Below are 26729 nucleotides of genomic sequence, written 5' to 3'. Positions count from 1 at the left end.
AAGTACCTTGTTTTACCGGTGGACGTTTATGCATACTGGAGTGTGACACCAGCTCCAGAGCCTGAGCCGGAACCACCCTAGGACCCTTATCGACAGTCAGTTTATCAGTGGAATCCAGAGGAGATTGCCAACCAGTTGCACCCAGAGGACACTCCCCCTTACACCGGAGAGGGCTACTTTGATCCATGGGCATGGACCAACTTAGGCCAAAAGCCTAAGCTTGGGGGAGTACGTATTTCTCACCGACATTACATTCATGTTCACACACTCATGCTAGTTGCCGGTGCTCGTACTTTTTCACTGTATCATCCATTATAGTTTATTTCCTTTTTAGCTTTCTTATGGTGTGCCTTAATAAACCCTAAGAAAAACCAAAAAAAATAGTTGTAGCTTTTAGTTAGTTTAATTTCCATGCATGTAGTAGTAGTCATTAAAAAGAAAACCCAAAAGGATTTCTTGTTCTTCTTTTGCTTGTTGGGAGCTTTCCCTTGTAAATAGTTTTATTTCTTTTCTTTCCTTTGGGGGTCGAGAGGAGAAGACGATAATGAAAATGTTGAGTGGCTCTCATATGCATTATTGTTGATCTAACAAAGAGCCCATATTACCTTGTCTTCTCTCTTGAATTGAATGCTTGCAGATTCCAGCTTAGTCCAATGCACGTGCACTATTATTATTATCCACACTATTCGGTCGTGCAAGTGAAAGGAAATAATGATGATTATATGATGAACTTTATTGAGATGAGAAAAGCTGGTATGAACTCGACCTCTCTTGTTTTGTAAATATGATTCAGCCTATTATGAAAGAAACATATTTGCAATGACAATTAGAGATTGTAGTTGCTTTTGCCATACTTAATTAGCTAGGAGTTTATAATGGTTTACCTTGCGTGCCAACATGCTATTAAAATGGTTGTGATGTGGTATGATAGGTGATACGTCTCCAACGTATCTATAATTTTTGATTGCTCCATGCTATATTATCCTCTGTTTTGGACATTATTGGGCTTTATTATCCACTTTTATATTATTTTTGGGACTAACCTATTGACCCAGAGCCCAGTGCCAGTTCCTGTTTTTCCCCTTATTTCAGTGTTTCGAAGAAAAGGAATATCAAACGGAGTCCAAACGGAATGAAACCTTCGAAAAAGTTATTTTTGGAAGGAAAGCAACCCGGGAGACTTGGGAGTCCACGTCAAGGAAGCTTCGAGGAAGCCACAAGGTAGGGGGCGCACCCACCCCCTGGGCGCGCCCTCCACCCTCGTGGGCTCCTCGTGGCTCCCCTGACGTACTTCTTCCTCCTATATATCTCCATATACCCAAAAATTATCGGAGAGCACAATTGATCGGGAGTTCCACCGCCAGAAGCCTCCGTAGCCACCGAAAACCAATGTAGACCCGTACTGGCACCCTGCCAGAGGTGGCAATCCCTCTCCGGTGGCCATCTTCATCATCCCGGCGTTCTCCATGACGAGGAGGGAGTAGTTCACCCTCGGGGCTGAGGGTATGTACCAGTAGCTATGTGTTTGATCTCTCTCTCTCTCTCTCGTGTTCTTGAGGTGGTACGATCTTGATGTATCGCGAGCTTTGCTATTATAGTTGGATCTTATGATGTTTTCTCCCCCTCTACTCTCTTGTAATGGATTGAGTTTTCCCTTTGAAGTTATTTTATCGGATTGAGTCTTTAAAGATTTGAGAACACTTGATGTATGTCTTGCCTTGCGTATCTGTGGTGACAATGGGATATCACGTGATTCACTTGATGTATGTTTTGGTGATCAACTTGCGGGTTCCGCCCATGAACCTATGCATAGGGGCTGGCACACGTTTTCATCGTGATTCTCCGGTAGAAACTTTGGGGCACTCTTTGAGGTTCTATGTGTTGGTTGAATAGATGAATCTGAGATTGTGTGATGCATATTGTATAATCATACCCACGGATACTTGAGGTGACATTGGAGTATCTATGTGACATTAGGGTTTTGGTTGATTTGTGTCTTAAGGTGTTATCTAGTACGAACTCTAGGGCTGTTTGTGACACTTATAGGAATAGCCCAACAGATTGATTGGAAAGAATAACTTTGAGGTGGTTTCGTACCCTACCATAATATCTTTGTTTGTTCTCCGCTATTAGTGACTTTGGAGTGACTCTTTGTTGCATGTTGAGGGATAGTTATGTGATCCAATTATGTTATTATTGTTGAGAGGACTTGTACTAGTGAAAGTATGAACCCTAGGCCTTGTTTCAACGCATTGCAATACTGTTTGTGCTCACTTTTATCATTAGTTACCTTGCTGTTTTTATATTTTTCAGATTACAAAAACCTTTATCTACCATCCATATACCACTTGTATCATCATCTCTTCGCCGAACTAGTGCATCTATACAATTTACCATTGTATTGGGTGTGTTGGGGACACAAGAGACTCTTTGTTATTTGGTTGCAGGGTTGCTTGAGAGAGACCATCTTCATCCTATGCCTCCTATGGATTGATAAACCTCAGGTCATCAACTTGAGGGAAATTTTCTACTGTCCTACAAACCTCTGCACTTGGAGGCCCAACAACGTCTACAAGAAGAAGGTTGTGTAGTAGACATCAAGCTCTTTTCTGGCGCCATTGTCGGGGAGGTGAGTGCTTGATGGTATATCTTTAGATCTTGCAATCGAGTCTTTTAGTTTCTCGTTTTATCACTAGTTTAGTTTATAAAAGAAAATTACAAAAAAATGGAATTAAGTTTGCCTCATACGCTTCATATTTTTAATATCTTTCGTGAGTATGATGGAAAGGAAAATTGTGACAAAGTGTTAGAAGAAGAATGCATTAGAATGTTTGGCACTAAATCTTTGAATGATGAGCATGATTGCAATGTTGTTAGTTTGAACTCCTTGAATATCCATAGTACTAGTGATTATTGCACTAGTTATGATGAAAATGTCTCCTATAAACATTTCAGTTTTTGTGGTGTGCATTGGGTTTGCAAGTACACACCAAATAAGGAAGATAGATATTGCAAGAGGCATAAGTATTTAGAAACTAAATTGTTCCAAGAAAGTCTTGATGTTTGTGCTGAAAAATTCAATATTTTTCGCGCCCCTTGTGAACTTTGCAATGAACATGGTCATTTAAATCTCCAATGCAAATTGTTTCATGACCGAATCGTATCCAAAAATTGTGATAATTTGATTACCCTTGAGCATCATAAAGAGATTAGTCTTCTTTTGGGGTATGAGGAAATGAAACGGATAACTGAGGGTATTCCAAAGTTTAATCTTGATAGATTTCTTGATTTTGATCTAGAGAAGATTTATATGTATTGTGCAGTGAATTGCATTGAAAATCCTTATATTGCCAATTACATAATGAAAAGAAAACAAATAGAAGATGAAGAGAACGCTAACGAAAGGGAACGGACTTCCCAATATTCTCCTATTATTTCTTATGATGAATCTGGTAACGAGGAGGAGCCTTCTATTCAACCAATCTCATTAATAAGGAGCTCCAAAAAGAGGATTGAACCCACACATGAGGTGAAGAAGAAGAAAAGAAAAAGGAAGAGAGGTAAAAATATATCTCTCCCAAATAATGTTGCTCCTATTATTGTTGTGCCCCATGAAAATGAATCAAAAATAATTGTGGAAGATGATGCACTTGATGATGATCTCGTTATGCCTATTGCTTGTTGTGATGATTATGATTGGGAAGATAATGATACTTATTATGATCTTGAAAATCTTTTTGGCACTTGCTTGGAAGAATATGATAATTGCTATACTATTGGTGCTATCCATACTATTAATGATGAGAGTGATTATGCTTATGATATGAAAAGGCCCAAGCTTGGGGATGTTATGTTTGATGAAGATGATGTTTTTGAGAATATATTTTCTGCAATTAATGTTTGTCCCAAGCTTGGGGATGCTACGTTTAATGAAGATGATATTTTTAGTCTCCCAAGTTTTGATATGCAAATTTATAATGATGATAGCATGCCTCCTACTTATGATGATTATTGTGATGATACTTATGCTATAAAAAGTAGTGATTATATTTATAAAACTTGTCATGATTATGGTTACCCCTTTTCTGAACATTACTCTTTTAATGTGGAAACAATTTATAGTATTCGAGTTTCTTATGATACTCCCACTATTCCGAATGAGAAGAATTTTGCTTATGTGGAGAGTAATAAAATTTCTATGCTTGTAGATCATGAAAATAATGCTTTAGGTGCTGGTTATATTGTTGAATTCATTCATGATGCTACTAAAAATTATTATGAGGGAGGGACATGTGCTTGTAGGAATTGCAATAATATCAAGTCTCCTCTCTATGTGCTTAAAGTTTTGAAGTTATGCTTGTTTTACCTTCCTATGCAAGTTGGTTCTTGTTCCCACAAGTTGTTTGCTCACAAAATCCCTATGCATAGGAAGTGGTTTAGACTTAAATGTGCTAGTCATATTCTTCATGATGCTCTCTTTATGCTACAATTCTTATCTTTTATGTGAGCATCATTGAAATCATCATGCCTAGCTAGGGGCGTTAAACGATAGCGCTTGTTGGGAGGCAACCCAATTTTCTTTTTGTTACTTGCTTTTTGCTCTTATTTAGTAATAAATTATTTATCTAGACTCTGTTAGGATTGATTTTTTATGTTTTAATTAGTGTTTGTGCCAAGTAGAACCTTTGGGAAGACTTGGGTGAAGTCTTTGCGATCATGCTGTAAAAAACAGAAACTTTAGCACTCTCGATATTTGCTGCCATTTTTTATTGGAGAGTGATATTTAGTTAATTCTTTTCTCATATGATTAATAGATAAATTCCTCACGTCCAGCAATTTATTTGAGAATTTTATGAGTTACATAAGTATACATTTGATCCAGATTACTACAGACTGTTCTGTTTTTGATAGATTCTGTTTTCTATGTGTTGTTTGCTTATTTTGATGAATCTATGAGTAGTATAAGAGGGTATGAACCATAGATGAGTTGGAATAAATTATATATTACACCAATATGAATTTAGAAAGAGTTCATTACAGTACCTTATGATGGTGATTTTGCTTTCTTATACTAACGGAGCTTATGAGTTTTCTGTTAAGTTTTGTGTTGTGAAGTTTTCAAGTTTTGGTTAAAGATTCGATGGATTATGGAATAAGGAGTGGCAAGAGCCTAAGCTTGGGGATGACCAAGGCACCCCAAGGAAATATTCAAGGACAAACAAGATCCTAAGCTTGGGGATGCACCGGATGGCATCCCCTCTTTCGTCTTCGTTCATCGGTAACTTTACTTGGAGCTATATTTTTATTTACCACATGATATGTGTTTTGCTTGGAGCGTCAATTTATTTTATTTAGTTTTTCTTGCTGTTTGAATAATATACCAAGATCTGAAATTATTAAATGTTAGAGAGTCTTCACATAGTTGCATAATTATTCGACTACTCATTGATCTTCACTTATATCTTTCGGAGTAGTTTGTCATTTGCTCTAGTGCTTCACTTATATATTTTTAGAGCACAGTGGTGGTTTTATTTTGAAGAAATAGATGAATTCTCATGCTTCACTTATATTATTTTGAGATTCTTAAATAGCATGGTAATTTTCTTAAATAATCCTAATATGCTAGGCATCCAAGAATAGTAAAAACTTTCTTATGAGTGTGTTGAATACTAAGAGAAGTTTGATGCTTGATGATTTTTTTGAGATATGGAGGTAGTGATATTAAAGTCGTGCTAGTTGAGTAGTTGTGAATTTGAGAAATACTTGTGTTGAAGTTTGCAAGTCTCGTAGCATGCACGTATGGTAAACGTTATGTAACAAATTTGAAACATGAGGTGTTCTTTGATTATCCTCCTTATGAGTGGCGGTCGGGGACGAGCGATGGTCTTTTCCTACCAATCTATCCCCCTAGGAGCATGCGCATAGTGCTTGGTTTTTGATGACTTGTAGATTTTTTCAATAAGTATGTGAGTTCTTTATGACTAATGTTGAGTCCATGGATTATACACACTCTCACCCTTCCATCATTGCTAGCCTCTTCGGTACCGTGCATTGCCCTTTCTCACATTGAGAGTTGGTGCAAACTTCGCCGGTGCATCCAAATCCCGTGATATGATACGATCTTTCACACATAAACCTCCTTATATCTTCCTCAAAACAGCCACCATACCTACCTATTATGGAATTTCCATAGCCATTCCGAGATATATTGCCATGCAACTTTCCACCGTTCCGTTTATTATGACACGCATCATCATTGTCATATTGCTTTGCATGATCATGTAGTTGACATCGTATTTGTGGCAAAGCCACCATTCATAATTTTTCATACATGTCACTCTTGATTCATCGCAATCCCGGTACACCGCCGGAGGCATTCATATAGAGTCATACTTTGTTCTAGTATCGAGTTGTAATCATTGAGTTGTAAATAAATAGAAGTGTGATGATCATCATTTTCTAGAGCATTGTCCCAAGTGAGGTATAAAAAAAGAGAAAGGCCATAAAAAAGAGAAGGCCCAAAAAAAGAGAAAGGCCATGATAAAAAAAAGAGAAGCCCCAAAAAAATGAGAGAAAAAGAGAGAAGGGACAATGCTACTATCCTTTGCCACACTTGTGCTTCAAAGTAGCACCATAATCCTCATGATAGAGAGTCTCTTGTTTAGTCACTTTCATATACTAGTGGGAATTTTTCATTATAGAACTTGGCTTGTATATTCCAACAATGGGCCTCCTCAAGTGCCCTAGGTCTTCATGAGCAAGCAAGTCGGATGCACACCCACTTAGTTTCTTTTGTTGAGCTTTCATACATTTATAGCTCTAGTGCATCCGTTGCATGGTAATCCCTACTCCTTGCATTAACATCAATCGATGGGCATCTCCATAGCTCATTGATTAGCTTCGTTGATGTGAGACTTTCTCCTTTTGTCTTCTCCACATAACCCCCATCATCATATTCTATTCCACCGATAGAGCTATATCCATGGCTCGCGCTCATGTATTGCGTGAAGGTTTATAAAGTTTGAGATTACTAAAGTATGAAACAATTGCTTGGCTTGTCATCGGAGTTGTGCATGATGAGAGCATTCTTGTGTGATGAAAATGGAGCATGACTAAACTATATGATTTTGTAGGGATGAACTTTCTTTGGCCATGTTATTTTGAGAGGACATAATTGCTTAGTTAGTACGCTTGAAGTATTATTACTTTTATGTCAATATGAACTTTTATCTTGAATCTTTTGGATCTGAATATTCATACCACAATTAAGAAGAATTACATTAAAATTATGCCAAGTAGCACTCCGCATCAAAATTATCTTTTTTATCATTTACCTACTCGAGGACAAGCAGGAATTAAGCTTGGGGATGCTGATAAGTCTCCAACGTATCTATAATTTTTGATTGCTCCATGCTATATTATCTTCTGTTTTGGACATTATTGGGCTTTATTATCCACTTTTATATTATTTTTGGGACTAACCTATTGACCCAGAGCCGAGTGCTAGTTTCTGTTTTTTCCCTTGTTTCAGTGTTTCGAAGAAAAGGAATATCAAACGGAGTCCAAACAGAATGAAACCTTTGGAAAAGTTATTTTTGGAAGGAAAGCAACCCGGGAGACATGGAGTCCATGTCAAGGAAGCTTCGAGGAAGCCACGAGGTAGGCGGACGCGCCCTCCACCCTCGTGGCTCCCCTGACGTACTTCTTCCTCCTATATATATCTCCATATACCCCAAAACGATCGGAGAGCACAATAGATCAGGAGTTCCACCGCCAGAAGCCTCCGTAGCCACCGAAAACCAATCTAGACCCATCCCGGCACCCTTCCGGAGGGGGCAATCCCTCTCCGATGGCCATCTTCATCATCCCGGTGCTCTCCATGACGAGGAGGGAGTAGTTCACCCTCAGGGCTGAGGGTATGTACCATTAGCTATGTGTTTGATCTTTCTCTCTCTCTCTCTCTCGTGTTCTTGAGGTGGTACGATCTTGATGTATCGTGAGCTTTGCTATTATAGTTGGATCTTATGATGTTTTCTCCCCCCTCTACTCTCTTGTAATGGATTGAGTTTTCCCTTTGAAGTTATTTTATCGGATTGAGTCTTTAAAGATTTGAGAACACTTGATGTATGTCTTGCCATGCGTATCTGTGGTGACAATGGGATATCACGTGATTCACTTGATGTATGTTTTGGTGATCAACTTGTGGGTTCCGCCGATGAACCTATGAATAGGGGTTGGCACACGTTTTCATCGTGATTCTCCGGTAGAAACTTTGGGGCACTCTTTGAGGTTCTATGTGTTGGTTGAATAGATGAATCTGAGATTGTGTGATGCATATCGTATAATCATACGCACAGATACTTGAGGTGACATTGGAGTATCTAGGTGACATTAGGGTTTTGGTTGATTTGTGTCTTAAGGTGTTATTCTAGTACGAACTCTATGGCTGTTTGTGACACTTATAGGAATTGCCCAACAGATTGATTGGAAAGAATAACTTTGAGGTGGTTTCGTACCCTACCATAATCTCTTCGTTTGTTCTCCGCTATTAGTGACTTTGGAGTGACTCTTCGTTGCATGTTGAGGGATAGTTATGTGATCCAATTATGTTATTATTGTTGAGAGGACTTGTACTAGTGAAAGTATGAACCCTAGGCCTTGTTTCAACGCATTGCAATACCGTTTATGCTCACTTTTATCATTAGTTACCTTGCTATTTTTATATTTTCAGATTACAAAAACCTTTATCTACCATCCATATACCACTTGTATCACCATCTCTTCGCCGAACTAGTGCACCTATACAATTTACCATTGTATTGGGTGTGTTGGGGACACAAGAGACTCTTTGTTATTTGGTTGCAGGGTTGCTTGAGAGAGACTGTCGGTGTCAAAACCGACGGATCTCGGGTAGGGGGTCCCGAACTGTGCGTCTAAGGCAGATGGTAACAGGAGGCAGGGAACACGATGTTTTACCCAGGTTCGGGCCCTCTTGATGGAGGTAAAACCCTATGTCCAGCTTGATTTATTCTTGATGATATGAGTGTTACAAGAGTTGATCTACCACGAGATCGGAAAGGCTAAACCCTAGAAGCTAGCCTATGATATGATTGTATGTTGTCCTACGGACTAAAACCCTCCGGTTTATATAGACACCGGAAAGGGCTAGGGTTACACAAGGTCGGTTGCAAAGGAGGAGATATCCATATCCGTACTGCCTAGCTTGCCTTCCACGCCAAGTAGAGTCCCATCCGGACATGAGACGAAGTCTTCAATCTTGTATCTTCATAGTCTAACAGTCTGGCCAAAGGATATAGTCCGGCTGTCCGGAGACCCCCTAATCCAGGACTCCCTCAGTAGCCCCTGAACCAGGCTTCAATGACGATGAGTCCGACGCGCAGTATTGTCTTCGGCATTGCAAGGCGGGTTCCTCCTCCGAATACACCACGGAAGAATTTGAATACAAGGATAATGTCTGACCCTGCAAAATAAGTTCCACATACCACCCTAGAGAGAATAATATTTCCACAAATCTAATCTGCTGACTTGTTTCGGCAACATGACATCATGCCATGGCTCGGTGATTATTCGAACCGTTTCCTTTAACTAGCCCCGCACATAACGCGAGGCAGTTTGTTGACACGTCTCGTCAAAGCAGAGACCGTGTCCCCCTTATTACGGGATTCTCATCAATACGGGCATGGGTAACCCAACCGTGCCATCAATTACAGCGCTAGGGGGATAAGCGAGTTTCACCAGGCTAGTGGGGGTGCATAGATTCGGCCGCCCTTATAAAGGGACAAGGTTTAACCTTTTTCCACCCACGCCTTCTTCCTCCTTGCTCATCCTCTCTTGCACACTCAAGCTCCAACGCCCAAGCCTACATCCTTCCCCTCCACCTTCTCCAATCATGTCCGGAGCAGGAGGAAAATGGATGGCTTCCTCCGTTACGGAGGGACACATCAAGAAGCTGCGCGGGGCCGGATACTTGGCCGCGAACATCGCGCACCGGCTGCCCGCTGCGGGGCAGATCGTTCCTACCACTGAACCTCACGAGAGGGTAGTCTTCCTCCACCACTTCCTCCGTGGACTGGGGTTTCCCCTCCATCCATTTGTCCGTGGTCCCATGTTCTACTACGGGCTAGACTTCCATGATCTGGCCCCGAACTTCGGCCTCAACATTTCGGCGTTCATCGTCATGTGTGAGGCTTTCCTCCGCATCCGGCCCCACTTTGGCCCGTGGCTAAAGACCTTTAATATCAAGCCGAAGGTGGTGGGCGGCCAACAAGCAGAATGCGGCGGAGCCATGGTGGGCAAAATGCCAAATGTTATATGGCTTGAAGGCTCCTTCGTGGAGACCATAAAGGGGTGGCAATCGACATGGTTCTACATAACCGAGCCGCGTGACGCCAAATGGGTGGCCGCCCCCAAGTTTCGATCTGGAATCCCCACGCGGCTCACTTCCTGGAAAGAGAAGGGCTTGTCCTGGGGTCCTTCGGTGGAGCTGGACGGACTCCATAAATGTATCCGGAATATGGCAGGCAAGAAGCTCAAGCTTGTCAACATAGTCCAGGTCATGCTCATCCGCCGGATCCTCCCGTGTCAACAACGGGATTTCAACTTGTGGGAGTTTGACCCGGCCCAGCACCAGACTCTGAGCGAGCTCTTCGACACAACGCACAAGGACGTCTGGAAGGTGCTGTTCAAGGGAGCCGAGGTCCCTCCCTCCCTCACCGAGGACCACGGGCTAAGCGCGAAGCGCCGAGCGCATTCGGTGAGTTCCATACATCCGGTAGGATATTTTATTTCCCCTAGCTTAATCATGTGCGGGGTCTGATCTCCATGCCTTTGACAGGACTGAGTGGAGACATCGTGGCAGATTAACTGTCCGGCCCCTCTGCCCGAGGACACTGCAGACGCTCTCCTTACAGTGATGCTGACTCCGACCCCTTATAAGGTGCCGGAGAAGACCAAGAAGGCCAAGGGAACCCGAAAGAGTTCCCGACGCCAGGTGTTATCGGACTCATCATGCGATAACTCTGCGACACACTCCTCCCCCGAAGACGAGGAGGAGGAAGAAGAAGATGCTCCCCCTTCAGTTGGGGGAGACAAGAAAAGGAAGGCCGACCCAACCGGGGGGGCCGAAGGGTCCAAGAAGGGAAGGACTCTCCTTCCGGACTATTCCACCACCGCCGCCGAAGGCGAAGACGAGTGGTTGCTCAGGTCCAAGCCCGTGGGGAAGTCGTAAGTATTCGGATGCTAGAATAACTCATAGCATACCTTTGTCGCACTGCCTCTCCTAACGCCGAATTGTGACTATGCAGACCACCGCGATCCCGTATCGATGTATCGTCGGACGGCTCCCTGGGCTCGTCGGATATGGATAGCGATCCACTTCCGACCGCCACCTCCCATTGCCCTACGGACAACGCCGATGTATTGTCTCAAGAGGCACCGGGTCAAGGGGAGACAGTCTCGGAGGCGCCTCAAGGCGACCTTCCGGACTCCGGGAGTCGAGGGAGCAAGGCTCCCGAGGGCTCCGAGTTCGGCCCTCAGCCGAACACCGCGCCGGAACCCCCAGTGGTTCCGGACTCGGGCAGGCGGCCTCCTTCCAAAAGGGGCAAAACGCCTGTGCCGGTGACCTCTGTCCATCCAGAGGCACCGGACAATCTGCTGGGAGCGCTTCGCAGCGCTTCCATCGATGAAGAGCACCGCACTATTATGAGTGCGGTGGTCCAGAAGGTTCAGTCTGCCAAGAGCGGACTGACTGAAGCCTGTGCCAACCTTCTAACTGGCTTTGAGGCAAGTTTTTGAAATATAGGAAAAATATTACCGCATAGACAGTAGCCCCTGATGCTCTGTTCGGTGTTCAAAAAGAAAAGCCGAACAGAGAATCGAACAATATCGCAGGAGTCTAATATAAGTATGTCTATATGCGTATGCAGGCTTCGCTGTTGGCCTCTGCCGCACTTACTGCGGAGGTCGCCGCACTGAAGGAGGACCTTAAAGGGTCGAAGGACGAGCTCGGCCTTGCCAAGAGGCAGCTCGAGGAGAACAAAGGTAAGTAGTACCTAGTCTATGGATATATATAAAAAGAATGCAATTGCAAAATGATAGGATCGTCGTAAATTTGCCAGGGGACATGACCGAGGTGGCGACCCTGAAGCAAGCGCTATCCAAAGCCGAAAATGAAGCGGCCAAGGAGCGCACCGAGCGAGAAAGGCATGAGGCACGGGTGGGCGAGGTGCAGCAAGAGCTCCACGCTCTCATGACAAAGCACGAGGCGTTGGAGCTTGACTTGAAGACGCGTGAGTCCGAGCTTGCTGCGGCCCTCGAGAGTGCAAAGAGTGCCAAGGCCGAAGCCCAAAAGGCCCTCCAGGAGATAGATGCGATGAAGAAGATAGCGGCGGGTAAGGCATTCTATATGCAAAGCAAGCATGTGAAAGTGAATTACTTGTTACTTACCCGAATCCGGAGCTCTCCAGGAGCGTTCGCAGATTTGCCCCGCAGCATGTCGGATGCCACACAGTTTTACCAGGCCGAGGAGGGAAGCTCAACGGAGAAGCTGTTCTAGTCTCAGTATACTGGGACCGAACATCCGATGCCTCTGAGCGACCAGCTGAAGCAACTGGTCGAGCTGCACAAGGCGGCCGAACAGGCCATGAGGTGCTTTATAGTCCGGATGTGGCCTGGCGATGCCCTTCCCAACAGCTACTTCGGCCTGGTGAGGCGGCTTGTGGATGCCTGCCCACGGCTTGAAGTCATCAAGTGGTCCGTCTGCATCGAAGGTGCACGCCGGGCTTTCGCCCGTGTGAAGGTGCAATGGGCCAAGATGGACGCCGTGAAGCTGGTGAAGGAAGGGCCGCCGCAGGGCAAGGAGCATCGCCACCCTGAGATGTACTATGAGGGTGTCCTGAAGGGCGCTCGTCTCGTAGCGGACGAGTGTATGAAAGATATAATATTCGAGTACACTCGCTCGTGCAATCCTGTATTTATGAAAACTTGTTCATATGCGCTATGCAACGCTTGTTTGAATTTAAAATATTACCTTCTGTTCGGCTGTTTATCAAATCTGAGAGATGGCTAGTCGTCGGCTTCTGCCCCCACGCCATGAGTGCTGGGGTGTTCGGGATAAACATGAGCACTCTTGTTCCCATTGTTGGGTCCTTCGAGGGAGGTGCTCAGCACAACGAACAAGGCAATCAGACTATAATGCGTTATCACTCTCACTAAGCCGTAGAATTCTATAATTTTAAATTTCAGCGAAGCCTCTAGTATTCGGAAGGCCGAATTCGGGGCGTGATACACGCCTTAAGCCGGACAGGGCTGGCTCCTCGCTCTAAGCGGCATAAATCTTTAGGGACTCGAAAACCTCTCGAACAGCGACCAGTCTCTCGCCTTATCATGACAGTCAGTTTTAACTTTCTCTACTGAGGTGCTTAGCCCAGCAGAACCGGGGCACAATCGCAGTAGTTCTCCTAGTTCTACCTTAGCCGATATAGCGGAACGTAAGGTACCAAAACATGGGAGCCGGGAAATCCCAACTATTGACCCAAGACATGATTCGGAGTTGATGCATATAATGCTATAAGTTCGGGGTGCCGCACTGTCGAAAGTGTTCGGACTTCTCACGCCGTATTATGAGGTATGCTTAAGCCCCTAGCGTATTGGCCGTACCAGAGTGTACGGGTGCTACATGTCATTAATGAACATATATATATATAAGAAGAATGCAATAATAGTCTTAATGCTATGCATTTTTTATTCAAAAAGGTGCATTAAAGCAGAATGATACAAGTAGTGCGATAAGCAAAAAGTAGGACTGTTTGACATGTCCCTCCCAAGGGCAAGCTGAGGAATAGTATTAAAACAAATATTTCACTCGTTATCGTAATCCACCTGGGAGTTCCGTGGTGTGACGTAGCTTTCTGCCTCCTTGGTTGCTACATCATGTGTTCGGCAATCACGCTGCCGGACAGGGTTTCTGGAGATTAATGTCCTGAAAGAGAAAAATAACAAAGCGGGAAGCCCTTAGTGCGGTTTAAGCCGCGACTTGGGGCGTGCGCTGTCGTGCCCCCCTCCCCGCCTGTGTCCATGGTATTTTTAATGCGTAATTATGTACGCGTGGCACAAATTTCGTCGTTTGGCTAGGGCCGGGGTGGGGGCCGCATTGCTATGCGAGCTCGGGACGTGCCAGGCGGTCCTGTTGCCGATTACTCCGGGCACGCTTGAAGTTGTCCGGGCCCTTAATCGCCGAACTAGTGGGTTGCCTTAAGAAGCTGCTTTGCGCTTCTGCTGCGAGGGCCACAGTGTGCTCCTCCGTGCGGAGAGAGCGCTCTGTATTTCCATTGACTGTGATGACCCCCCGAGGCCCTGACATCTTGACCTTGAGATATGCATAATGCGGTACCGCATTGAATCTTGCAAATGCGGTTCGCCTGAGCAGTGCATGGTAGCCACTGCGGAACGGGACTATGTCGAAGATTAACTCTTCGCTTCGGAAGTTATCCGGAGATCCGAAGACCACTTCTAGTGTGACTGAGCCTGTGCAATGGGCCTCTACACCTTGTATGACGCCTTTAAAGGTCATTTTTGTGGGTTTGATCCTTGAGGGGTCTATACCCATTTTGCGCACTGTGTCCTGATAAAGCAGGTTCAGGCTACTGCCGCCGTCCATTAGGACTCGAGTGAGGTGAAATCCGTCAATGATTGGGTCTAGGACCAGTGCAGTGGATCCGCCATGATGGATGCTAGTGGGGTGGTCCCTGCGATCGAAGGTGATCGGACAGGAGGACCATGGGTTGAACTTGGGGGCGACTGGCTCCAACGCATATACGTCCCTGAGCGCACGCTTCCGCTCCCTCTTGGGGATGTGGGTCGCGTATATCATGTTCACCGTCCGCACTTGTGGGAGGAACCTCTTCTGTCCTCCGGTGTTCGGCTGCCGGGGCTCCTCCTCGTCATCGCTATGTGACCCCTTATCTTTGTTTTCGGCATTTAACTTGCCGGCCTGCTTGAACACCCAACGTTCCCTGTTGGTGTGGTTGGATGGCTTGTCGGGGGTACCATGTATTTGACACGAGCGATCGAGTATACGGTCCAAACTGGACGGGCCCGGAGTGTTTCTTTTGAATGGCTTTTTCCACTGACCGGGTTTAGAGCCTTTGAATCCGGCATTGACTGCCGTATCCTCGGTATTGTCGCTGTTACTGCGGCGCTTATGCTTGTTGCGACGTGACCTGCCATTGCCGTCCTTGGTATCCGAAGTACCATGGTTCGTTGATATGTTATTACTGCGAGCCAGCCAGCTGTCTTCTCCCGCGCAAAAGCGGGTCATGAGTGTCATGAGGGATGCCATAGATTTCGGCTTTTCCTGACCAAGGTGCCGGGCTAGCCACTCGTCGCGGATGTTGTGCTTGAAAGCTGCTAGGGCTTCTACATCCGGATAGTCGACGATTTGGTTTTTGTTTGTTAGGAATCGTGTCCAGAATTGCCTGGCCGATTCCTCTGGCTGCTGAATTATGTGGCTCAAGTCATCGGCGTCTGGTGGTCGTACATAAGTTCCCTGAAAGTTGTCGAGGAATGCGGCTTCCAGATCTTCCCAACAGCCAATGGACTCTGCTGGCAAGCTGTTGAGCCAATGCTGAGCTGGTCCTTTGAGTTTGAGTGGGAGGTATTTGATGGCGTGTAGGTCATCACCGCGGGCCATGTGAATGTGCAGGAGGAAATCCTCGATCCACACCGCAGGATCTGTTGTGCCATCGTATGATTCTATATTTACGGGTTTGAAACCCTCTGGGATTTGATGATCCATTACTTCGTCTGTGAAGCATAAGGGGTGTGCGACGCCTCTGTACTAGGCTATATCATGCCGCAACTCGAATGAGTCTTCTCCGCTGTGTTCGGCCCGGCTGGACTTGCTTTTGCTATATCCGGCGTGACGATTATTGTCTCGCATAGTGGCGCGCCTTCTTGATCCGTAGATCGATCTTGCATGTTTTGCTTTGTCCTCCAATACGTCCCGCAGGTCTGGCGTATTTCCCCTGCCTTTTTATTTGAATGACGTCGGGGTGCGGGCTGAGCTTTTGGCTGGAATATCTCTCTGTCGCGGCCACAAGGTGGCTGATCAGCCGCGTCATACGCCGGGGATGTAGGTTTTGGTGCTTCCTCCTCCAGCCGGGGTAGCAACCTGCACTTTGGGTAACTCTTGGAGGGGCGTTCAAGTTTATACTCGCCGGCCGCCAGGACTTCAGTCCATCTGTTAGCTAGCAGATTTTGATCAGCTTGAAGCTACTGCTGCTTTTTCTTAAGGCTATTTGCCATGGCTATCAGCCTGCGCTTGAAGCGCTCTTGTTCGACGGGATCCTCTGGCACGGCAAATTCGTCATCGCCGAGGCTTGCCTCGTCTTCGGAGGGGGGCATGTAATTATCATCCTCCGGCTCTCCATCTGCCGCTTTCTCAGGAGAGCTGGCTCCTCCATCCTCCTGCTCTAAATCTTGCGGGAGGGGATTGTTGTTGTCTTCGGCACTATCCGGAGTGCTATTATCTCTAGTACCGGTATCACCACTTTTGCCTTGGCGGGACTTAGAGCGGCGCCGCTGACGCCGGCGCTTGGGTTGCTTCTTGGAGGGGTCATCCTCCATTGTCTCGTTGCCATTGCCTTCTTTGGGTGTGTCCACCATGTATATATCGTATGACGAGGTGGCTGTCCAGTGCCCTGTGGGCAGTGATTCCTCTTCGACTCCCGTATCGTCGTCCATACCGTCGATGTCTTCGGAATCGAAGTCGAGCATGTCGGTTAAGTCATCGACAGTGGCTACTAAGTGGGTGGTGGGTGGGCGGCGAATTTCTTCGTCATCCGCATCCCAATCCTGCCGAACATAGTTCGGCCAGGACTCTCCTGACAAGGAGAGAGACCTTAATGAGTTCAGTATGTCGCCAAAAGGCGAGTGCTGAAAGATACCTGCATAGGTGAACTCCATGATCGGCGCCCAGTTGGATTCGACAGGCACAGGCGCAGGCAGTTCGGAGTCCGTGGCCGGAGAAGGATCCGGAAGTTTGCCAACACGGCTCTCGTGAAGGGTAAGGTCAATATTCGGCTCGATCGCCGCTGAGGGTACGGCCTCCGTGACGGGGTCCATCCACCCGTCCGTGGATGGCGCAACTGGCTCCGAATTGAGGCTCGGAGCGGCTGCCGGTGCGATCTCCTGAATATGGTCCGATGATAGAGCTAAATCCTACTCATCTTAACCACGCGGCGCACAAGGCAGGGGCTCGAATCCGTCGAAGATCAAGTCTCCGCGGATGTCGGTCGTGTAGTTTAAGCTTCCAAACTTGACCTGGTGGCCAGGGGCATAACTTTTGATCTGCTCCAGATGGCCAAGCGAGTTGGCCCGCAGTGCGAAGCCGCCAAACACAAAGATCTGTCCGGGGAGAAAAGTCTCACCGTGGACTGCATCGCTATCGATGATCGTAGGAGCCATCAAGCCTAAAGGCGACGGCACAGAGGAACTCTCAATGGAAGCACCAATGTTGGTGTCAAAACCGGCGGATCTCGGGTAGGGGGTCCCGAACTGTGCATCTAAGGCGGATGGTAACAGGAGGCAGGGAACACGATGTTTTACACAGGTTCGGGCCCTCTTGTTGGAGGTAAAACCCTACGTCCTTCTTGATTTATTCTTGGTGATATGAGTGTTACAAGAGTTGATCTACCACAAGATCGGAAAGGCTAAACCCTAGAAGCTAGCCTATGGTATGATTGTATGTTGTCCTACGGACTAAAACCCTTCAGTTTATATAGACACCGGAAAGGGCTAGGGTTACACAAGGTCGGTTACAAAGGAGGAGATATCCATATCCGTACTGCCTAGCTTGCCTTCCACGCCAAGTAGAGTCCCATCCGTACACGAGACGAAGTCTTCAATCTTGTATCTTCATAGTCTAACAGTCCGACCAAAGGATATAGTCCGGCTGTCCGGAGACCCCCTAATCCAGGACTCCCTTAGAGACCATCTTCATCCTATGCCTCCTATGGATTGATAAACCTTAGGTCATCCACTTGAGGGAAATTTGCTACTGTCCTACAAACCTCTGCACTTCGAGGCCCAACAACGTCTACAAGAAGAAGGTTGTGTAGTAGACATCAATAGGGTGGTATCCTCGTTTGAACGATTCGAGTGGCTTAACTTGGCACATGTTCACGCAGGTAGTTGAAACAAAATCAACATAACCTCTATGATATTTATGTTCATGGTGAATTATATCCTACTCATGCTTGCATTCCGTGTTGATTAATTTTAATGCATGTTCATGAATGTTGTCGCTCTCTAGCTGGTCGCTTCCTAGTCTTTTTCTAGCCTTCACTTGTACTAAGCGGGAATACTGCTTGTGCATCCAACTCCATAAACCCCAAAGTTGTTCCATATGAGTCCATCATACCTACCTATATACGGTATCTACCTGCCATTCCAAGTAAATTTTTATGTGCCAAACTCTAAACCTTCAAATAAACATTCTGTTTTGTATGCTCGAATAGCTCATGTATCAACTAGGGCTGTTTGTATCCTCCATGCTAGGCGGGTTATTCTCAAGAGGAGTGGACTCCGCTCCTCAATCACGAGAAAATGGCTGGTCACTGGGATGCCCAGTCCCATGCTTTAACAAAATCAAATCAAAATAATTGCAAACAAAACTCCCCCAGGATTGTTGTTAGTTGGAGGCACCCGTTGTTTTGGGAAAGCCATGGACTGATGCTTGTTGGTGACGGGGGAGTATAAACTTTACCATTCTACTTGGGAACTGCCTATAATGTGTGTAGCATGGAAGATATCGATATCTCTCGGTTGTTATGTTGACAATGAAAGTATACCGCTCAAAATATTATTCATATCTATTTCAAAACCGAGCTCTAGAACCTCTACAAATCCCCGCTTCCCTCTGCGAAGGGCCTATCCATTTACTTTTATGCTGAGTCATGATCGTCTTATTAAAAAGCACTAGTTGGAGAGCACCGCTCATTTGCATCCATTACTGTTAGTTTACATTGAGTATGACTTGACTGGATCTCTTTTACCATGAATTACAATGTCTAGTCAGTCCTTGATCTTTAAAGGTGCTCTGCATTTATGTTTTGCAGTTTCAGAAAGGGCTAGCGAGATACCATCTTGTTATATCATATTATGATTGTTTTGAGAAAGTGTTATCATCCGAGATTTATTATTATTGCTCGCTAGTTAATTATGCCATTGATATGAGTAAACATGAGATCTAAGTGTTATTATGAATATGGTTAGTTCATAATCTTTGCTGAAAACTTGAATGCTGGCTTTACATATTTAAAACAACAAGAGCAAACAGAGTTTGTAAAATTTTTTCTTTATCACTTTCACTTTGTCAACTGAATTGCTTGAGGACAAGCAAAGGTTTAAGCTTGAGGGAGTTGATACGTCTCCGTCGTATCTGCTTTTCCAAACACTTTTTCCCTTGTTTTGGACTCTAACTTGCATGATTTGAATGGAACTAACCCGGACTGACGCTATTTTCAGCAGAATTGCCATGGTGTTATTTTTGTGCAGAAATAAAAGTTCTCGGAATGACCTGAAAATCAACGGAGATTATTTTTGGAATATATACAAAATACTAGAAGAAGAATCCACGTCAGGGGGCCCACACCCTGTCCACGAGGGTGGGGGCGCGCCTACCCCCTGCCTCATGGGCCCCCTAACGCTCCACCGACCTCAACTCCAACTCCATATATTCGTGTTCGGGGAGAAAAAAATCAGGGAGAAGGATTCATCGCGTTTTACGATACGGAGCCGCCGCCAAGCCCGAAACTCTCTCGGGAGGGCTGATCTGGAGTCTGTTCGGGGCTCCGGAGAGGGGAATCCGTCGCCGTCGTCATCATCAACCTTCCTCCATCACCAATTCCATGATGCTCACTGGCGTGCGTGAGTAATTCCATCGTAGGCTTGCTGGACGGTGATGGGTTGGATGATATTTGTCATGTAATCGAGTTAGTTTTGTTAGGGTTTGATCCCTAGTATCCACTATGTTCTGAGATTGATGTTGCTATGACTTTGCTATGCTTAATGCTTGTCACTAGGGCCCAAGTGCCATGATTTCAGATCTGAACCTATTATGTTTTCATGAATATATGTGAGTTCTTGATCCTATCTTGCAAGTCTATAGTCACCTACTATGTGTTATGATCTGGCAACCCCGAAGTGACAATAATTGGGACCACTCCCGGTGATGACCGTAGTTTGAGGAGTTCATGTATTCACTATGTGTTAATGCTTTGGTCCAGTACTCTATTAAAAGGAGTCCTTAATATCCCTTAGTTTCCAATAGGACCCCGCTGCCACGGGAGTGTAGGACAAAAGATGTCATGCAAGTTCTTTTCCATAAGCACGTATGACTATATTCGGAATACATGCCTAGATTACATTGATGAATTGGAGCTAGTTCTATGTCACCCTATGTTATAACTGTTGCATGAATAATCGCATCCGGCATAATTCTCCATCACCGATCCATTGCCTACTAACTTTTCATATATTGCCCTTCGCTTATTTACTTTTTCGTTGCTACTGTTACAATCACTACAAAACCCAAAAATATTACTTTTGCTACCGTTACCACTACTACCATATTACTTTGCTACTAAATACTTTGCTACAGATATTTAGTTTCCAGGTGTGGTTTAATTGACAACTCAACTGCTAATACTAGAGAATATTCTTTGGCTCCCCTTGTGTCGAATCAATAAATTTGGGTTGAATAATCTACCCTCGAAAACTGTTGCGATCCCCTATACTTATGGGTTATCAGGTATCGGCGAAAGTTGCGCGGTACTAGAGATGCTAGCAATGGTGGATGGGTGAGAGTGCGTATAATCCATGGACTCAACATTAGTCATAAAGAACTCACATACTTATTGCAAAAATCTATTAGTCACCGAAACAAAGTACTACGCGCATGCTCCTAGGGGGATAGATTGGTAGGAAAATACCATCGCTCGTCCCCGACCGCCACTCATAAGGAAGACAATCAATAAATAAATCATGCTCCGACTTCATCACATAACGGTTCACCATACGTGCATGCTACGGGAATCACAAACTTCAGAACAAGTATTTCTCAAATTCACAACTACTCAACTAGCATGACTCTAATATCACCATCTTCATATCTCAAAACAATCATCAAGTATCAAACTTCTCATAGTATTCAATGCACTTTTTATGATAGTTTTTATTATACCCATCTTGGATGCCTATCATTTTAGGACTAATTTTATAACCAAGGCAAATTACCATGCTTTTCTAAAAGACTCTCAAAATAATATAAGTGAAGCATGAGAGATCAATAATTTCTATAAAATAAAACCACCACCGTGCTCTAAAAGATATATGTGAAGCACTAGAGAAAAATTATCTAGCTCAAAAGATATAAGTGAAACACATAGAGTATTCTAATAAATTCCAATTCATGTGTGTCTCTCCCAAAAGGTGTGTACAACAAGGATGATTGTGGCAAACTAAAAAGAAAAGACTCAAATCATACAAGACGCTCCAAGAAAAACACATATCATGTGGTGAATAAAAATATAGCCTCAAGTAAAGTTACCGATAGAAGAAGACGAAAGAGGGGATGCCTTCCGGGGCATCCCCAAGCTTAGGCTTTTGGTTGTCCTTGAATTTTACCTTGGGGTGCCTTGGGCATCCCCAAGCTTAGGCTCTTGCCACTCCTTATTCCATAATCCATCAAATCTTTACCCAAAACATGAAAACTTCACAACACAAAACTTAAACAGAAAATCTCATGAGCTCCGTTAGTATAAGAAAACAAACCACCTCTTAAGATACTGCAATGAACTCATTCTTTATTTATATTGGTGTTAAACCTACTGTATTCGAACTTATCCATTGTTCATAACCTCCGATACTAGCCATAGATGCATCAAAATAAGCAAACAACACACGAAAAACAGAATCTGTCAAAAACAGAACTGTTATGACTGGTTTAGCTTAAAACCGGAGGAGGCACACCGGGCAGTAGTTAGGGGCTTGGCCCACAAGTTATCTTAAGCTATTCGTATTGAGGTTATAAATACTGGATGTAAAACACTTTTGAGATCAAGCAATAAGAATATTATTATCCCTATTGCCCGACTCCTAGAGGAGCCGGAAACCTAGCCGCCTCCAACCCTAGCCGCCGCCATCTCTCTCCAACGCGACGGCGCCCAGCCGCCGACGCGCCCGTTCGTCACCCGCCCCGCTCCATCCTTCCCCTACAACCTCCGGAGCAGGTCTGGTAGGATCCCTGGTTCTACCAATTTGGTATCCAGAGACAAGGTTGTGATCATGTCATCGTCCTCCTCCACACCATTGCTGCCTGGCGGCACCACCACCCCTATGACCACCGCTCCGCCGGCCACTGCCCCGATGACCTCCACCGGGGCCCCCATGCTGTCGGATCAGGTCACGACCGAGGGCTCCCCCACGCCGCCAGCCCCAGGCACCTCCGCGCCGCCACCAGCCGCTGTCTTCACGCCGGAACAGATGACCTGCACGCTGCAGCATCTCATGACGGCCATCCAAGGTCTCCACCTGAACCAGTACCACCACTACATGGCAGGAGCATACGCCTCCCCGCCGGCTGCACCACTCGCCACCTACGGCCACCGAGCGTCGTGGCCGTTCCCGGGCGCATCCGCAGGTGGCGGCCCCCCGCTGTTGCCGTCCCAGGTGAGGAACCCCAGCGGGCCACCACCAGCCGCCGCGGGGCTGTGGCATCTGCCGCCGCCGCCATCGACGGCGCCCCTCTAGCACCTGTAGCCACCACCGTCCCCGGCACCCGCCGGCCTTGTCCAGCCCCCGCCGCTGTCGCTGCACCCACCAGCACCAACCCTGCCCAGCTCGGGGGCACCCTCGCCGGCCGGCCTCCGTATACACCAAGTCCAGTTCCTGTCGTCCCCGTCGCCAATACCAGCTTGGGCGGCTGGGTCTTCGCCTTCGCCGGTCTACACCACGGCCCCGGAGCAGCCGACCCCATTTCCGCAGTTCGGTGGGCCTTCCGGCTCCGCGAGGCCCTACCCGGAGTACTCCAACCAAGCGCCACCTGCCTCGCTACTCCGCACCTCCGAGCCATCTCGACACGGTGCTCCGACCCAGACACCACCACAGTTTGCCAAGATCGACTTCGCCACCTATGATGGCACGGAGGACCCCCTCAACTAGCTCAACCAGTGCGACTAGTTCTTTCGCGGGCAGCGCACCCTCGCCTCGGAGCGGACATCGCTCGCCTCGTACCATCTCTACAGCACGGCATAGACCTGGTATTATGCCCTCGAGCAGGATGAGGGTGCAATGCCCCCTTGGGAGCGCTTCCGCGAGCTTTTCCTCCTTCACTTTGGGCCTCCGGTGCGCAGGAGCCGACTGGAGGAGCTCGGCCGCCTTCCCTTCACCTCCACGGTGCAGGACTTCGCTAACCATTTCCAGGCCCTGGCATGCCATGCGTCAGGTGTGACAGCGCAGCAGCAAGCCAACCTCTTTGTCGGTGGCCTTCCAGATCACATCCGCGTGGACGTGGAGCTTCGCGGCCCTCAGGATCTCCAGACAGCCATGTATTACGCCCGCACCATTGAGGCTCGTGCCCAGGCCATGCTACCGGCTGCCTCGGCTTGAGGACGCCGTCAGGGCACCCGCCCATCCCCGGTGCCAGGCCGGCCACCTCCGGCTGCTTCCACGACTACTACACCAGCCATGATGTGACCCTTCCACCGTCTCTCTCCGGCGGAGCAGATGCAGCGGCGGCACCATGACCTCTGCTTTAACTGCGATGAGCCCTATACGCCGAGCCATGTCTAACCGTGCCTCTTCTACTTGGAGACGGTCGACTACATTGAGGGGGACACCTCGCCCGACAGGGCCGATGCACTGCCGCCCCCAGCAGCTGTTGAGACCGTACCCCCGCCCCCCGGTGACGGCCCTCGTGGTCTCTCTCCACGTCCTCACGGGCATCCACAACGAGCGTACCATGCTGTTGCTGGTGATGATCCACGGCGAGTGGTTGGTGGCCTTGGTGGACACAGGCTCCACCTATAACTTCCTGCCCGAGGCTACCATGCGGCGCTTAGCACTTCAGCCGACGGGCGGGGAGCAACTTCGGGTCACGGTGGCCAACGGCGATCGTCACCGTTGTCATGGACTCGCCTGGGAGGTCCCCATCACCATCGGTGATGAACACTTCTCTATCACATGTGCGGGCATCGACTTGGGCTGCTTTGACTTCATCCTTGGCATCGACTTCCTTCGGACCCTCGGTCCCATCCTTCGGGACTTCGGCGCTCTGACGATGACCTTCTGGCGACTGGGCCGCCGCATCCGGTGGGACGACATTGGGGGTGCCGCTCCGGTGACGCCGCAGCTCTAGCTGGCTGCGGCCACCTCTGAGGCCGAGCATCCCCTACTGGATCACCTCCTGCAGCAGCACAGCAACCTCTTCGATGAGCCACAGGGCCTTCCACCAGCCCGGGTGTACGATCACCATATTCATCTCCTGCCGGGCTCCGCACCGGTGGCGGTTCGTCCTTACCGCTATCCGCAGCTGCAGAAGGACAAGTTGGAGCGGCAGTGTGCACTAATGCTCGCCGCGGGCATCATTCGGATCTCCACGTTACCCTTCACCGCGTTGGTCCTCCTCGTCCGCAAGTCAGACAATGTGGCCTGGCCTTATAAAGGGGCCGGGGTGGCTCCTGGCTTGGGGAAGGGGCGACCGAGGCCATGGCGGCGCCGGACTCCGGGAGGAGTCCCGGTCGAGCATGTCGGGAGGAAGACAGTGGCCTGCTGGGCTACGGCCCAGTTCGGTGGCCCGGAAGTTTTTTTAAAAAAATATTTTTCTGAAAATACAAAAAAGAAAAACACTATAAATACATTTTTAAAGTCACAGAAAAATTCACATGTACTTAGGGCCTTATTATTGACCTGGTGAACATTTTTCTAGGCCTAAATGCCTAAAATAAAAATAAACTTTTTAGTACTAATAAAAATAATTAAAAACACTAATAAAATCAAATAAATATATTTTTTATTCAAAATTAAATTTCCAACATTTCTTTGCTGTTTTTGAAGAAATCATATTATCTTCTCTCATTATTTTATTTATTTGAATTTGTTGTAAAATAATATTTTGAATAAACCACTTTGATCCAATTTGCCAATTTTGAAAATTCAAAAATGGATTTTTGAGAAAACCTCAAACTCTCTCAATTGGGCTTTGAGTTGCTTAAGGTTTCTAGGATCAAAATTCAAGTAAACAAATTTCAAAAATGCACAAATGATGAATGCATATGAATGATCTAACTAACATTCAAATTGAAAATTGGGATGTTACAAACCTACCCCCTTAAGATGAATCTCGCCCTCGAGATTCGGGTTGGCTAGCAAAAAGGTGTGGGTGGTCCTTTCGGAGGTCTTCTTCTCGTTCCCAGGTGGCTTCCTCCTCTGTATGGTGACTCCACTGAACTTTGCAAAACTTGATGACCTTGCTGCGAGTAACATGGTTGGCGAACTCGAGAATCTTGACAGGTTTCAACTCATAGGTCTGGTCACTCTCCAACTGAATTGCTTCCAGGGGCACTGTATCTCTCAGAGGAATATTGGCCATCCCTGCATGGCACTTCTTCAATTGGGAAACATGAAACATATCATGAACTCCTGACAAACCTTCAGGTAATTCCAACTTGTAGGCAACTTCACCCATACGTTCCAAGACTCTATATGGTCCCACAAATCGTGGTGCTAACTTTCCTTTGACTCCAAACCGTTTAACTCCTCAAAGTGGTAACACACAAAGATATGCTCTCTCTCTGACTTCATAGATTACCTCCTTGTGTTTAGTATCTGCATAACTCTTCTGCCTGGAATGGGCTATCTTGAGTCTATCACGGATCAACTTGACCTTCTCCTCAGACTCTATGATTAAATCTAGTCCAAACAATTGTCGGTCACCATCTTCATCCCACATCAATGGTGTCTTGCACCTCCTTCCATACAAAGCTTCGAAAGGGGCCATCTTCAAACTAGCTTGGTAGCTGTTGTTATATGAGAACTCTGCATAAGGCAAATTATCATCCCAACTAGATCCATAATCTAGCTCACAAGCTCCCAACATGTCCTCCAAAATCTGATTGACTCTCTCGGTCTGCCCATCTGTCTGTGGATGAAAGGTTGTATTGAACTCTAGCCTGGTACCCAAAGTTTGGTGTAACTGATTCCAAAACTTCAAAGTAAACTGTGTTCCTCTATCTGATACGATGGTCCTCGGAACTCCATGCAGACATACGATCCTGGTCATGTATATCTTGGCGAACTTAGCGCTCGTATAAGTGGTTTTCACGGGGATAAAGTGTGCCACCTTGGTCAAGTGATCAACTACAACCCAGATGGAGTCATATCCTAAACGAGTCCTAGGTAATCCTGTGATGAAATCCGTGCCAATCTTATCCCACTTCCATTCGCGTATCGACAAAGGCTAGAGTAATCCTGCTGGTTTCTGGTGCTCTGCCTTAACTCTCTGACATACGTCGCATACTGCTACATACTCAGCGATATCCTTCTTTATACCTGTCCACCAGAAACGTTCCTTCAAATCCAAATACATCTTAGTGTTGCCTGGGTGAATCGAGTAAGGCGAATCATGATCCTTCTGAAGTATTAACTTCCTG

The sequence above is a fragment of the Triticum urartu genome, chromosome 2, assembly GCF_003073215.2.
Source record: "Triticum urartu cultivar G1812 chromosome 2, Tu2.1, whole genome shotgun sequence".
Lineage (NCBI taxonomy): Eukaryota > Viridiplantae > Streptophyta > Magnoliopsida > Poales > Poaceae > Triticum > Triticum urartu.
The sequence above is the reverse complement of the archived record's forward strand: the minus strand, read 5'-3'. Positions refer to the sequence as shown.